Below are 13,253 nucleotides of genomic sequence, written 5' to 3'. Positions count from 1 at the left end.
CTTTCATTTTGATTTATGCTTTAGTGTTTATCAAAATTTGACAGAATACAATTGTATAATAATTATTTTATTAATGCAATGGATGATGTTGTTGCTTGTTTACTACTTTACATTGTTGTTGATATTATACATGACGTCCTCCGCCCCAGAACGTTTCCGCCGTTCTTGGTTTTGGGGTGTGACACACGTCCTAGGGATGAAGTCACACATTGATAGGCTAAGAATGTTGGGATCCGTTGTCTGTGAGGAGATGGCTGTTGATTGGGTTCTTGAGTCACTTCCTAACTCATATAGTGAGTTCGTAAGAGAGTACTATTTGATGAATTGCGACGTGACCTTATAGATCTCACCTATATGCTTATTGCTGCTGAATCAGCAATGGTTTGGCGCAATAGAAAAGCAAAGTTGATTGGTGAATATGCCTTCAAGATCTCTATGGATTTAGACAATGGCAACGAAAGACATGCTATGATCGAAAAGTTTGATCATAAGAGAAAGGCAATGTCTGAAGTAGTTCCATGTCTTGTTCCAAAACAGTCAATTTGCTTTTATTGCCAAGAGAAGGGGCATTGGAGACGAAGCTGCCCTATTTACCTAAGAGATCTAAGAGATGGGAGAGTCAAAACGTGTGGCTCTGCTTTAGGTAAAATCCATTGACTAACTCTTTTAAGCTTATATTCTAGATTCTTAATACATAATGTGATAAGATTACAATTGATGTTTTGTAGGATCGAAGAAAAGAAAGGAAGCTTAAGGGAAGAAGTGAGCAGAATCTAACCGTGAAGGAATGGATTTTGATCGCATTACTTGAAGATTAGATTCTTAAGCTGCTACTTAGAGTTAGAATTAGATTGCTAAGAAAGATGTATTAGCATTGTAAGGACAAATTTTTCCACAATAAAATAAATTTTGATTTTATATTATTTATTTATCCTTACAATGGCGTGTATGAAAAAATGATGATAAAATGTTTCTGTTATTAGCAATAATGGATTTGATTCTTAACTATGATGTTTATGGAAAAGTCGAGAATTTACCAAATAGGGAGAGTTTCTCATTGGCCAAGTTTCTATTGGACAGAAACATGGAATCATGCAACTTAGTTGCACGATGAATGAGAAATTTGATATTTGGAAATTAGACTAATTCATTAACAAAGTTTCAAGTGAAGGACTAGGAGATCGAATACATAAAGTTGCGTGTTGATCAGTCCACCATAAGAGTAACAAAGATATTCGTCATGATTGACTAAGTGTAATTCTGAATTGATTGAAAAAGTTTAAATCAATAAGCGGAACGAATAAGAAGAATCAAATATGCAGAAAGATAAAAGTTTCTCCATTCTAAGAAGAAAGGAGAGTAGCTTTTATGCTTTATGATAGGTCTTAATGATTAAGAACCATATCTCAATTGATCCTCTAAGTGAGTATTAGTACAATTGTATGTCTAAAAAGAGGAATCAAGAATTAAAGAAATGGTTAAATCAATAAGTCAATCATACTTCGTTCCAAAACAAGTCTTAGAGTTAAGATTGTGACAATAAGTGACTAGTATTAAAAGGTTTATAACATTCATCAAATGTGGAAAGTTGTGATGTCTGGGATAAGACAAAGACCAACTCGAACCAATTTATGAAGTGCTTTGATAAAAGCTACACTAACTCTTGAATATTTGTTTGTCAAGAAATGGTTATTGACAAGAGAATCTTATATGTCAAGGAGTCAGTGGGGGTCTTAATGTTCTTGAAAGGTTTCAAGAACAAATCAAAATAGACCTTATCAATCATCACTAGCACACGAGTTGAGGTTTAAAACCTATCGTGTTGACATTATTTTGTTTTTGTGTTGTTCCAGTTGAGTTAATTATGCATGTGAGTCCTATGAGTTCTCATTTGAATGCATAAAAAAGGCAAGGACCTTGATTAATGAAAGGTACATTGATAGGAAAATGTGAGTTGCTTAACTACTTGGAAGACATAGTGGGTAGCTGTGCTACCATAAGGCAAGAAATCAAGATTAAGAAGGTTCGGTCCATTTGAGTTTGAATTTGTCGTGAACTTTGGTTTTGACAAATTCACATGGATAGGAACGCATACACCATTAAAATCTAAGTGTCATAAGATTCCCTCCTTCATGAAAATGATTGTGAGGAAATGCTTTCCCTAAGACAGATTTTAAAAGGATAGTGATTGTGAAAATTGTATTCTCGAATTCGATTATGGTTACGGTATCCCTTTCCATGATTCGAATTGTGAGATTTGGCAATTAGTCTGTATTGTTTAGACACACATATAAGCTATCTATGGCAAAGGTGTATAAGTTTAAGAAGCCTTGATAAAAGATTATCAAAGCATTAGGTATTAGAAACATGAACTTAAGAAATTCAATAAGTATTGTTTTTTCTTCTGAAAGTTAAATTGTTTCTGAATACATGTCAAAGCTAGTGGGAGCATAAGTGTTATGTTTATAATAATCATCTTGATAGTGGGAGTATAAATGTTATGATTTTATGATTATTAAGGCAAGTATTGCAAGTTAGCAACATTAATTATAGAAAACAAGAGTCATACCTTGCAAAGTTGTAAGGGTTGAATACTTGTTTTGCTATAATTAAGGGAGAGAATATTATGCTTCATTTCAAATTTAAAGGCTTAGGTTGTCGAAATTTAATAAATTTAGTCAAGGATACATAGTGTTCTCAAATTTCGATTATGATTACGACATTCCTCTTCATAGTTCGAATTTTGAGAACGTAGCACATAAAATATTATAGCAGAAGATTGATAAAGTATCAAATCTTTATGTAAGACATTATGCATCGTGTCCCATATGCTTCGGGTATAGGATCGATTGCAAATGCTATAATATTTGACCATTCTAAAATTTTTCAAATGTCTAGCGCATTTAGAGGGAAAAAGGACAAGAATCGGTTTTGACTAAGATAATTAAACAAATATCAAAGGACAATCCAAAGTTCGCCGAGGATTGGTCACTTGTGAGTAGTTGGAAGTATGGTATTGGATGGACCATATCGACATTATTATGAATAGATAAGATTCTATTAAGAATGAGTTGTCATATGGAAAATATGGAAATGTGTCCATATTGGGAATTGAATATTGAAAATCTATGTCAAGATTAGAAACTTTTATGCAAAAGGATGTTCAAAGGAATGTGCTTTGAGTGAGAGACATCATATCTAAGGAATTGTATTGTGACAATCTCCGATAGAGGACTTTGTAATTTCATTGGCAATAGTCATTGTGACTTTAGTGCAGTGACATTACAAAAGGATCGTTGCATAAAATGTCAGAATCTAACATATTCCATACGTGGCAAGAATTAGATATTCTGTCACTTGTGAAAAGGATTCGGAGTTGTGAAATGAGTATGATTGGAAATGTGTTCAATTTGACTATTTCACAAAGTAAGAACCATTGGTAAACATTGTGTGCATGCTAGGAGCATGGGACAAGTACAGTAATAATTCGAGTAAGAAGTTGATTACCAGAAACAACAAATAATGAGTAATCGATATGGTGATAAATAAAAGGTGTTTTATTTATGCTCAAAGGTTTGAGGCCATGTGGGATTAGTATTATTCTTGTGTTTCACTTTGCATGTTTTGACTTCCTGAATAATTTAAATGGTTGAGAGCAGTCAAATTATTCGAACGGGCCACAGTCTTTCATATGTTGGAAGTAGGTATGAATGAAGACTGTCATGAATTGGTGTGTGGAATGTCTAAAGAGTATTAGACATAAGCAAATGTTTGCTGCAACGTTCATGAGTGCTTATGAATATGATTTGAGCATTGGATTAAACCCATGCTCACTTGGATCACTCCATGGATTGTATCACGAGTGATTGGTCAGACGATAACATCTTATATTCTTGAAACCGAGATGTGTGAGTTGTATCTTGCGAGTCGGTTGCATATTGATAATATGTAAACGCACCAGTGACCTGGTGTCATAAAACATATTGTTGTGTGTAATTCGGTGAGTGAGTGCAAGCAAGCATTGTATCAAAGTTTACCTGTTCCTTTTATCCAAAGTAGGATAAAAGCGATATCTTTGGGCGCCTCGATGATTTGGTGATGACAAACATAAATGCTCGGCCGAGCTAGGGCTAATTTGATTTGTTGAATTAGTTAGTCGTCATAAATCGGAAGTTGAGAAATAGTACAAAGAGAATGATTTGAAATCATGTCTTATATTATATCTAGAATGGATGAATATATGATCCCTTATCTAAAGGACACGCGTATCTGATTAATCATAGTTGACAGCGGCTTTGGAAAGCTACAATTGCATATCAGGATCTGAAGTCATACGCAGAATAGTTATTAGACTTATCCAAGTGGGAGACTGTTGGATTAGTGTCTAAGTGCATAACTATTTTGGTATGTACTTGACCCGATGGTGCATGGTCCTTTTGGGTTGCCTTCACCAAAGCAACTTGATAGGATGAATTATGGAGAGAAAGGATTAAATATGATTTATTAATATATTATGGGAATAATATATTAAAGGAGAAATCATATTGTTTAATTAATATTAGTCAAGAATTAATAAGAATTAAGTTTGTGGCTAAAAGAGATTAATTAAACTTAAGGGACTGGAATTGTAATTATAAGATAATTACAATTTGGGCTATGGATTGCCTTATGTTAAGGAGTAGACGAATTCTATGGGGAAACCCATTAGAAATCGTCCAAGGCCTTTAAGGAAAAGAGTCCATGGGTTGCTTAGGGCTTAAGCATCCAAATTAGGGTTTTCTTGTTAGATAACCCTAATAGCCTCACTACAGATAGAACCCTTCAGGCTCAAAAACGTGGGGAACTTCTCTTCTAGGGTTAGAACACGTTTTAGGCAACCTCCATCCTCTCTCGTCCTCATCCTCTTGCTCTTGGTGTTTGTGAACCATTAGAGGAGTGACATTTGTGACTCTAAGCTTTTTAAAGTCAATACAAGGAGGATTTAAGATTGTTATTGCTACATAACAATCAAGGTATGATCTAAACCCTTATTTATATGTTATATTGATTATCATATGCTAGATCTAGGGTTTATAGTCTTGGATAAATTGCATGTACAATAGAGAAACCTAGATCTAAGAATTAGGGTTTGTATGAGCACATAGGATGTTCTTATGACCAAAACCCATCAGCAATGCCTGAATGAGGATTTCTACAAAGGATTGGCTCGAGAAATACTCTCATAGTATTTCATGATTCGCTACGACGACGGCTCATGTTTTTGTATTTGGTAAGTTTCAGGCATGCCGCATACCACAGTCACTCCCAGGCACATGTTGGCCGTGTCTCGAATGAATATAGTTGGCCAGGCTATATTGATCCTAGACACGACTACATAACTGCCCAGGTTTAACCGCAACATACAACACCCATTTACTTATGTATTGTTCTACTTGTAGTTATGGATCTCGACGGTTAAGTATACTTATATACTTTTTGAAAATACTTATATTTTTACGCTCACCCAAACACGCTTAACTGCGGAGTTCGGATGGGATCTGGTGCATTAGTGTTGGTATGATCACACCCACTGAAGTCTGTCTTCTTGAAGAATAAGACAGGTGCTCTCAAAGGTGAGGAGCTTGGTCTTATCATTTTATTGTTGAGTAGTCGTTAAGCTGTCCGAACAGTTCTTGTATCTCCGTTGGTGTGAGACCGTAGGGCGATTGGTTTACAGGAGGCGTATTGGGTCCTAAGTTTGTTCGCATGACGATGCGATCACTTGTGGTCTCGGGCAGTTCTCCGTCCTGAAGTTCATATTAGAAGTCATACATGGTTCATATAATTAAGATTGAAAAGGTAGTCAAATAACTGATTCTTCTTTAAGCTTACATCCCAACGAGGAAAAGAAGTTAAAGTTGAATCATCTATTCTAAACCTGCAGAACCTTGTTGAGAGAAAAACTTGGAGACACACTTGAACAAAAGTTAGAACAAGTATATTGCGGAATAGTTAATCTCAAAGGATCTAAAAGCTCAACAATAATATAGTTAGATAGTTAGAGATTTAGTTGCGGAAAGTAAAGAAATATAAATGATAGCAATTGTTATATCAAGAATACACTTAAGCTGATTCGTAACAAGGAACGCAATCACTCCAAGTTAAAAAGGAAGATCAAACTTAGTGATTAAATCTTAAAGACTTGCTCCGGAGAGAGGTTATAATCCGATATGCTTTAGTAACAATTAAGAGTAAGAAGAATATAAAGATAGAGAAATGAAGAAGATAACTTGGAGAAATGTATTCAGAATAATACACAAGTTATCAGTGATTGAGTGTAGAGGTTGTTAATACAAGAGAATAAGTCTCTATTTATAGAGACTCTAAACTATTGTAGACTACAAATCTATAAGCAGCCATGCAAGGCATACTGGATAATAGAGTGTATTACATAAAAAACAACAAGTAATCTAGATAAGTAGACTGCGGTAGCAAAAGACTGATTGCGGTTGTTGATGAAGTACTGACTCCGGGTGTTGGATTGGCTGCGTGTGCTAAATCGTTGCGGTAGAGAGATGGTTGCGGTAGCTGAGTTCGAGAGGGTCACTTTTATGATTTAACAATTTCCCCCTAAGTGACCTCTTTAACTCCGTTTCAGCTATCAAGTTTGAGAAACTTGATCAAAATCCACCAAAACTTCCTGACATTTTCCAGCCATGTGATTCTTCTCGAAATTTCAAACTTGACTTCTGCAGTAGTATTCTTCGATTTTTCAACTGCGGTCCGAAAGATGTCAAGTTGTTTCTTTGGCAACCGGTGCATGGCATTCATTGGAATGAAGTATTTGACGTTGTCAGTCTTTCGTTTGAATATGATTCCAAGTTCACGGAAGTTTGTTGCGCCTAGTGATCTTTCTTCGAAGCCTTCGGTAGGCATTGGCACAGGTTCAAGTGGTGGCAGATCAAACTTCTTGATGATGGTGGGGTAGATATCTGCATCTATTTTGGCAAAGTCACAGACTGTATCCCTCAGAAAAGAGTTGGCTTTTTCAAGCGCTATTTGCATCTTAAGGTGCTTTTCTGCCATGTTCTGGAGCACCCTGGAAATAAGGAAGATTTCTTCCTGATTCATGCAAGGGAAGTTTGCCTGGGTGCGGATGTAGTCATGCTCCTGTCTGGTGTGAGAGTATATTGGATGAAATCAGCCTTCATGAACTTCCGCATCTTGTAGTTCTTGACTGCGGATGGTCTATCATTAGACCATATATTCACAATGGAGGAGCCATGCTTTGCATAAAATCGGTTAAGTCTCTCAAACTTCATTGGCAGTCGTTTGTGAGCAGGAAGGTTGCAGTCAAATGACTCAAATACAGCAAAGTACTTGGCATTTGGAGAAATTGGAATATCCCAGTATCCATCAGCAGGGGGTTCAGTATATGTGAGGTGCGGGGTGTAGTCTTCATCCAATAGCCTACGGTGCGGATTGACCCATGAGTTAATCAAAGACTCATCTATCATAGTGTCGAATTCGCATTCTCTCCAGATAAGTTCAGCAAGCTTGGCCGCCTTCCAATCATGCTTTCTTTGGGTTGTGGTAGCGGATTCTGTGGAGCTTGCGGATGACATGTTCTCCTCAAGATTTTTGATGTGAGCAGGAGTCTTAGGCTTTTTGGGAGTATCTTTTGGAGGTGAAGTGTGGGTAGATGAAGTATGTTGGGATGGTTGTGGTGAGGGCTGCGGTGTTGGAATTTTTTTAGTTGTGAAAGGGGACTCCGATGGATAGATGTATCAGAGCGGTGGACTTGTTCTTCTTCTTCACTTCCCCCTCTTGAGGAATGCAACGTAGGTTCTTCCTCAAGCCATTGCTTAAGTCTATCCACCTTGGCACATACTTCTTGAAACTGAGCTTTGATAGCCTTTGCTAATTGGGAATTGTTTGGAGTGGAGGAGTTGACGAGCAGCTTGTGAATTTCTTTGGTAAGCTGGAGGATCTCAGGGCCATGGAAGTTGGAGGTAAGGGATTTCTATAGTCTATTGATGGTTGCGTGAAGAACAGAGATAGTGGACTCATAAGCAGTATGAGTCTCATCTATCACTTTCTGAGATTGAGCAGCTTGATCCACGATGGCTGCTTGAAGATCCTTCTTGATTGCGGTCACCTCAGTAATGAGGCGTTCCACTGCAGCCGTGAAGTCCTTATGGTCAGCCGTGCGGTTGTTTTCAAGGGACCGGATCCCTATCTCTACTTTGAGATAGATGCGTTCAGCAGCCATACGCTCCCTTGTCTCCAGCCGTTCAATTCTTTCAATCAATGACTGCAGTCCTGAAGTGTCTTCTGGTTAAGGTTGAGAGGGTTTAACCACAGCCAAGATTTGATCTACTTTGGCTTGAAGGCTCATGAACTCCTTCCGGGTGACAACATTCTTCTTCTTCTTTTTCTTCTCTTTAGGCTTGGAAGTCGAATGTTGAGAACCACTGGACTCCTCTTCTTCATCAAACATCATCAGGTCATCGTCTGAAGGTGTCGGTTTGTTGACCTCTTGGATGTCTTCATCATCAAGACCGAAAGTAGGGGCTGAACTGTGTTCGATTGTAGGCCCTTCGTCTTGTGATGGGTTGACTGTAGGAGTGGGAGATGGAATAGGAGTTGGAGTAGGAGGTACTTTGGAGGTAACTGCGGCTGCTCCTGAAGCTTGAGCTTTCAACATAGTTTCTGCCATCTGATCCATCCAGTTTTGAACCTTTTGGATTGTGGCTACGGTATGGGCATTGCTGATGGCATTTGCCCAATACCTAGCCACCGACTGGATCTCCTGTTCTTTTTGTTGTTGCTGCTTGATCGGTTGCTCCTTGCGGGCTTGGAAGGCCCTCTTGAATGCATCATATTTCTTTTTCTCTGACTCGGTTACTGAATTGTACTGTAACCAGGAGTCATTTGAATTATCGCAGTCAAATCCTTCAAATCGCACTGAAGTGTACTTTGGGTCCACGGATCCTTGCACATTTTTGCTCACCGTGCCTAAACCACCTGTGAAAGTTGAAAGCATAGTAGGATTTCCTGGGCTTTGTCGGTCTCCTTGACCCGTGGTCAAGTCAGCCCTCGGCCCAGTTCTGGCATGGGCGAAAGAAGTGCCCTGCGGGTGGGAAGGTGTTTGTAGTGTTTGGGTAACAGAAAGAAGGATGGAGCGCAACTCCTCTAGGGAAAAAGACATGCAGCCGGGAAACCCTGGAGACCTTAGGGCGTGAACCAGTGTCATCCTCTTGGGAGTTCACTGGGGGAGAGTCTCCACGTATATGAGAATCAGACTCACTTTCTGAGTTTGACCCGAAAAAGATAGAGATATCGAATGGGTGTGCGGCCACCCCAAGGACTATCGGAGCCTTTTGGGAGGCTCCAGCATCCGTCCGGTCACGCATATGGCTAGAAGTTTCGGTTGTTTTGCTTTTCTTGAGAATAGCGATAGGTTGCCTATCCTCATCTGAATTAGTGCTAGATACGGTTGGGGGAGGTTTTGTCTTGCGTTTCTTGGAGGGTGCGGTTCGATTTGGAGCATCCTTCTTAGGTGTGCTTTGTTTCTTATTGGATGACAACGACTTTCTTCTTTGAGAAAGGTTGGATAGCATAGTGGTAGAGGGGACTACGGTACCCTCAGGGATAAGGGCTGCGGATGGAAGAGGCGGGGTAGAAGGGTATGGGGCAATACCCTCCGTAGCCTCAATGTGGTCTGAGACATCAGTAGTCTCAAGACCAAGAAAAGTAAGAATATGGGTAGGAAGCCTGTGGATCGGTCCAAATAAAGTTTGGGCAAAAGAAGGGTTGTACCTTTTTAGATCCTTAGTGACAAAGAAGTTGATGTCACTGCCCATGTCAATTCCAGCATCCGCATGCAAGTCTGAGATGCAAAGTAAGGAGAACCGATCAAATGTGAGCTCTGTTGGGTTCTCCCTTGGGTGCTCTTTGGGGATATATTGAAGGAAATCATCCTAAAGAATCTGCCCATAGTTGACATCGTGGTATGTGAAGATGCTCCACACCAGTTCTAGCAGCTTTAATCCCATGTTGTCGATGCCTCCGGTTTTGCCGGATAGACAGCGGATGACGAAGTGGCACACAAACTGCCAAACCCCAGGCACTTGGTTCTTTTTAAACTCACTAATCCCTCGGATTGGTTTCTGATACCCCATCTGGTAGAGTGCGGTTGTGACGTCAGACATTAACGGTGAGAAAATCTTGATGGAGGGGTGAATCAGAAGATTAATGGCGTATAAGAACTTCTCTTTGGTCAAGATGACCAAAGAATCATTGATGAGGTTGAGATGCACTTTTTGGGGTTTCTCCAATGGACAATATGCAGAAAAAGCACATTTGAAGAGTGTTGACACTGGAACGATGTTTGTAAAGGCATCGAATGGACCAAACAGAATATGGTTTTTGAGATACTTGACCATAAGCTTGGTTGGGGCATTGTATGAGGGGTGATCTTCAAAAACTGCTCTGAAATTGCTTGAAGCTATTGTTGGAGAGTCGGAACCAGTTGGATTCGCAGAACCTGAAGCCTTGGATTGCTTCTTAGATGCACCTGATTTCACCATTATGAGAGAAGAAAAACGGAGTTCTTGAGAGTTGTGGGGGTTTTGAAGGTTGGGAGAGAACAGTCAATAATTAGAGAGCGTAAAGGATTATTGGGGAAGAAGATGGTTTTATAAAAGGGGGGTGAAAAGGTTTTAACCCTAAGTAAAAAAAAAAAAGGAGAAGAGGGTAAAACGTCGATTGGGGTTTTTGGGGGGAAAATATGGTTTTTGGATTAAATCTTAACCACACAAAATTAAAAGGGTTTAAAAGGATTTTAGGAGATTTCCAAAAAGGGTTTTGCATTTAATGTAAGGTCAGACGCATGTCAATACGTCAGGTAACCGTGGGGGTGATGAGAGAGTAAGTTGTAACGGATGGGACGTGGTAGGGAGAGGAAAGGACATATTAAGGATGAGTTTATTGGAAAATCATTATTTTTTGTCATCATCCCTAAAATAGGTCTGACACGGGGTTTATACAGAAAAAGAATGTGACAGTTTCTAAAAGGAATGTTTTATTTTATTTAATGAAGGATCATTAAATAGCACACAAAGATTCGAGAGTTGATGAAACAGTTGGGAAATTATCATGATGGTCGAGGATGGAAACGTCATTGCGGTTGAGAATCTTCATAGAGGATGAAAAAAGCATTGCGGTTGAGAGTCGTCATCGCGGATGAACAAAGGAAAGATTGTAGTGAGGAACTAAGAGGAAAACACTTGTACAAAAATTAGTAATAACAAACCATTAGGACCCATGAGAGATACATATGACATATGGTTGCGGTACCTAGACTGCGGTACCAAAACCATCTATCATATGTAATTCTCAGTTAGAACCGCAACGGAGACCAAGAATGGTCTGCGGTAGCTAACAATTCAAAAAGAATTGCGGGTCTGGATTCATCATCCCTAGCATTTGCAGGAAACTGTTGAGTTTTGTGGAGTCGAGCGCTTTTGTGAACACATCAGCAATCTATTCATGAGAAGGGACAAAGATGAGTTCAATGTTACCTTTCAAGAAGTGGTCTTTGATGAAATGATACCGTAGTTCAATATCTTTGGTTTCTGAGTGCTGAATCGGTTTGTGAGATATAGCAATACCACTTTCAGAGTCACAATATATCGGTATCCGCAGCATTCTATACCTGTAGCCCATTAGTTGAGTGTTCATCCAAAGGACTTGAGAGCAAAAGTTGGTTGCGGCCATATACTCGGCTTCTACAGTTGATAGAGAGACACAACTTTGTTTCCTTGAAGGCCAGCTGACGAGACGTTCTCCCGGAAATTGACATCCACCTGAAGTGCTTTTTCGATCGAGCTTGCATCCGGCATGATCCGCATCTGTGAAGGCTTGTAGGTTGAATTCATTGCCTGCGGGGTACCATAGACTAAGGGATTTGCTTCCTTTCAGGTACCATAGAATCTATTTGGCTGTAGTTAGGTGAGATGCTTTCGGGTCAGCCTGATACCTTGCACAAACACCAGTTGCAAAGGCAATGTTCGGTCTGCTTGCGGTGAGATACATCAAAGAGCGTATGATGCCTCTATAAGTCTTGTGATTCACAGATTCGCCTGAAGGATCAGTAGAGATCTTATAACCGAAGGCCATGGGGACCTTAGCAGATGAACAATTGTCCATCAAATATTTCTTTAATAGTTTAGTGGTGTATTTCTCTTGATGAATGAATATGCCTTGCGGTACTTGTTTCACTTGAAGACCTAGAAAGAAGTTAATTTCTCTATTAATGCTCATTTTGAAATTTTTGGTCATCAGCTTAACAAATTCATCTACCATTCCTTGATCAGTCGAACCGAAGATGATGTTATCCACATATATTTGTACCATCATAAGATGATCACCATTTGCTTTTCTTAATAGTGTGGGATCAATCACTCCTCTCTTGTACCCGGATGAGACGAGGAATTCAGAGAGTGTCTCATACATAAACTACTTTTTCAAGCTCTTGGTCTGGGAATTCAACATTTTCAAATCCTGGAGGTTGCTGAAGATGAACTTCTTCTTTTAGTTCCCCATTGAGAAAGGCACTTTTAACATCCATCTGGTGTACCTTGACGTTTTTGTGGGCTGCATATGCTAGAAAGATCTGGATGGCTTCCATGCGTGCTACCGGAGCATACATTTCATCGTAGTCAATGCCTTCCAATTGACTATAGCCCTTGGCAACAAGCCTTGCCTTATTTCTGATTACCGCACCAGATTCATCCAGCTTGTTTTTGAACACCCATCTAGTGCCAACAATGGAGTGACCACGTGGCTTCGGAACGAGCTGCCATACTTTGTTTCTTTGAAATTCTTCAAGCTCTTGTTGCATTGCGGCTATCTAGTCCGGTTCAAGCAGTGCTTCTTTGATCGTTCTAGGCTCTACCGAGAACATATATGCTGCATAGTGGCAGTGATCAGATAAGTCCTTGGAAGACCGAGTTTGGATACCTGCGGATGGGTTGCCGATGATTTGACCTGGTGGGTGGTCTTTCGTCCATACATGAAGAAGTGGAAGCAGATGATCAGCAGTTGCGGTAGAAGGAATATCTTGGATATCAGAGGAACCCGCGGTTAGAGATGGCAATTCCCCCTGGATTTCAAAACATCCTGCTGAATCAACTTGATCTAATGGAACAAAATTTTCTTGAGTAGCCGGGAGAGGTTCCCCCTGGATTGCGGACGGGAGTTCCTCTGGA

This window comes from Lactuca serriola, chromosome 1 (genome assembly GCF_051521515.1).
Source record: "Lactuca serriola cultivar US96UC23 chromosome 1, Lser_US96UC23_V15, whole genome shotgun sequence".
Lineage (NCBI taxonomy): Eukaryota > Viridiplantae > Streptophyta > Magnoliopsida > Asterales > Asteraceae > Lactuca > Lactuca serriola.
Note: the sequence above shows the minus strand (reverse complement) of the source record.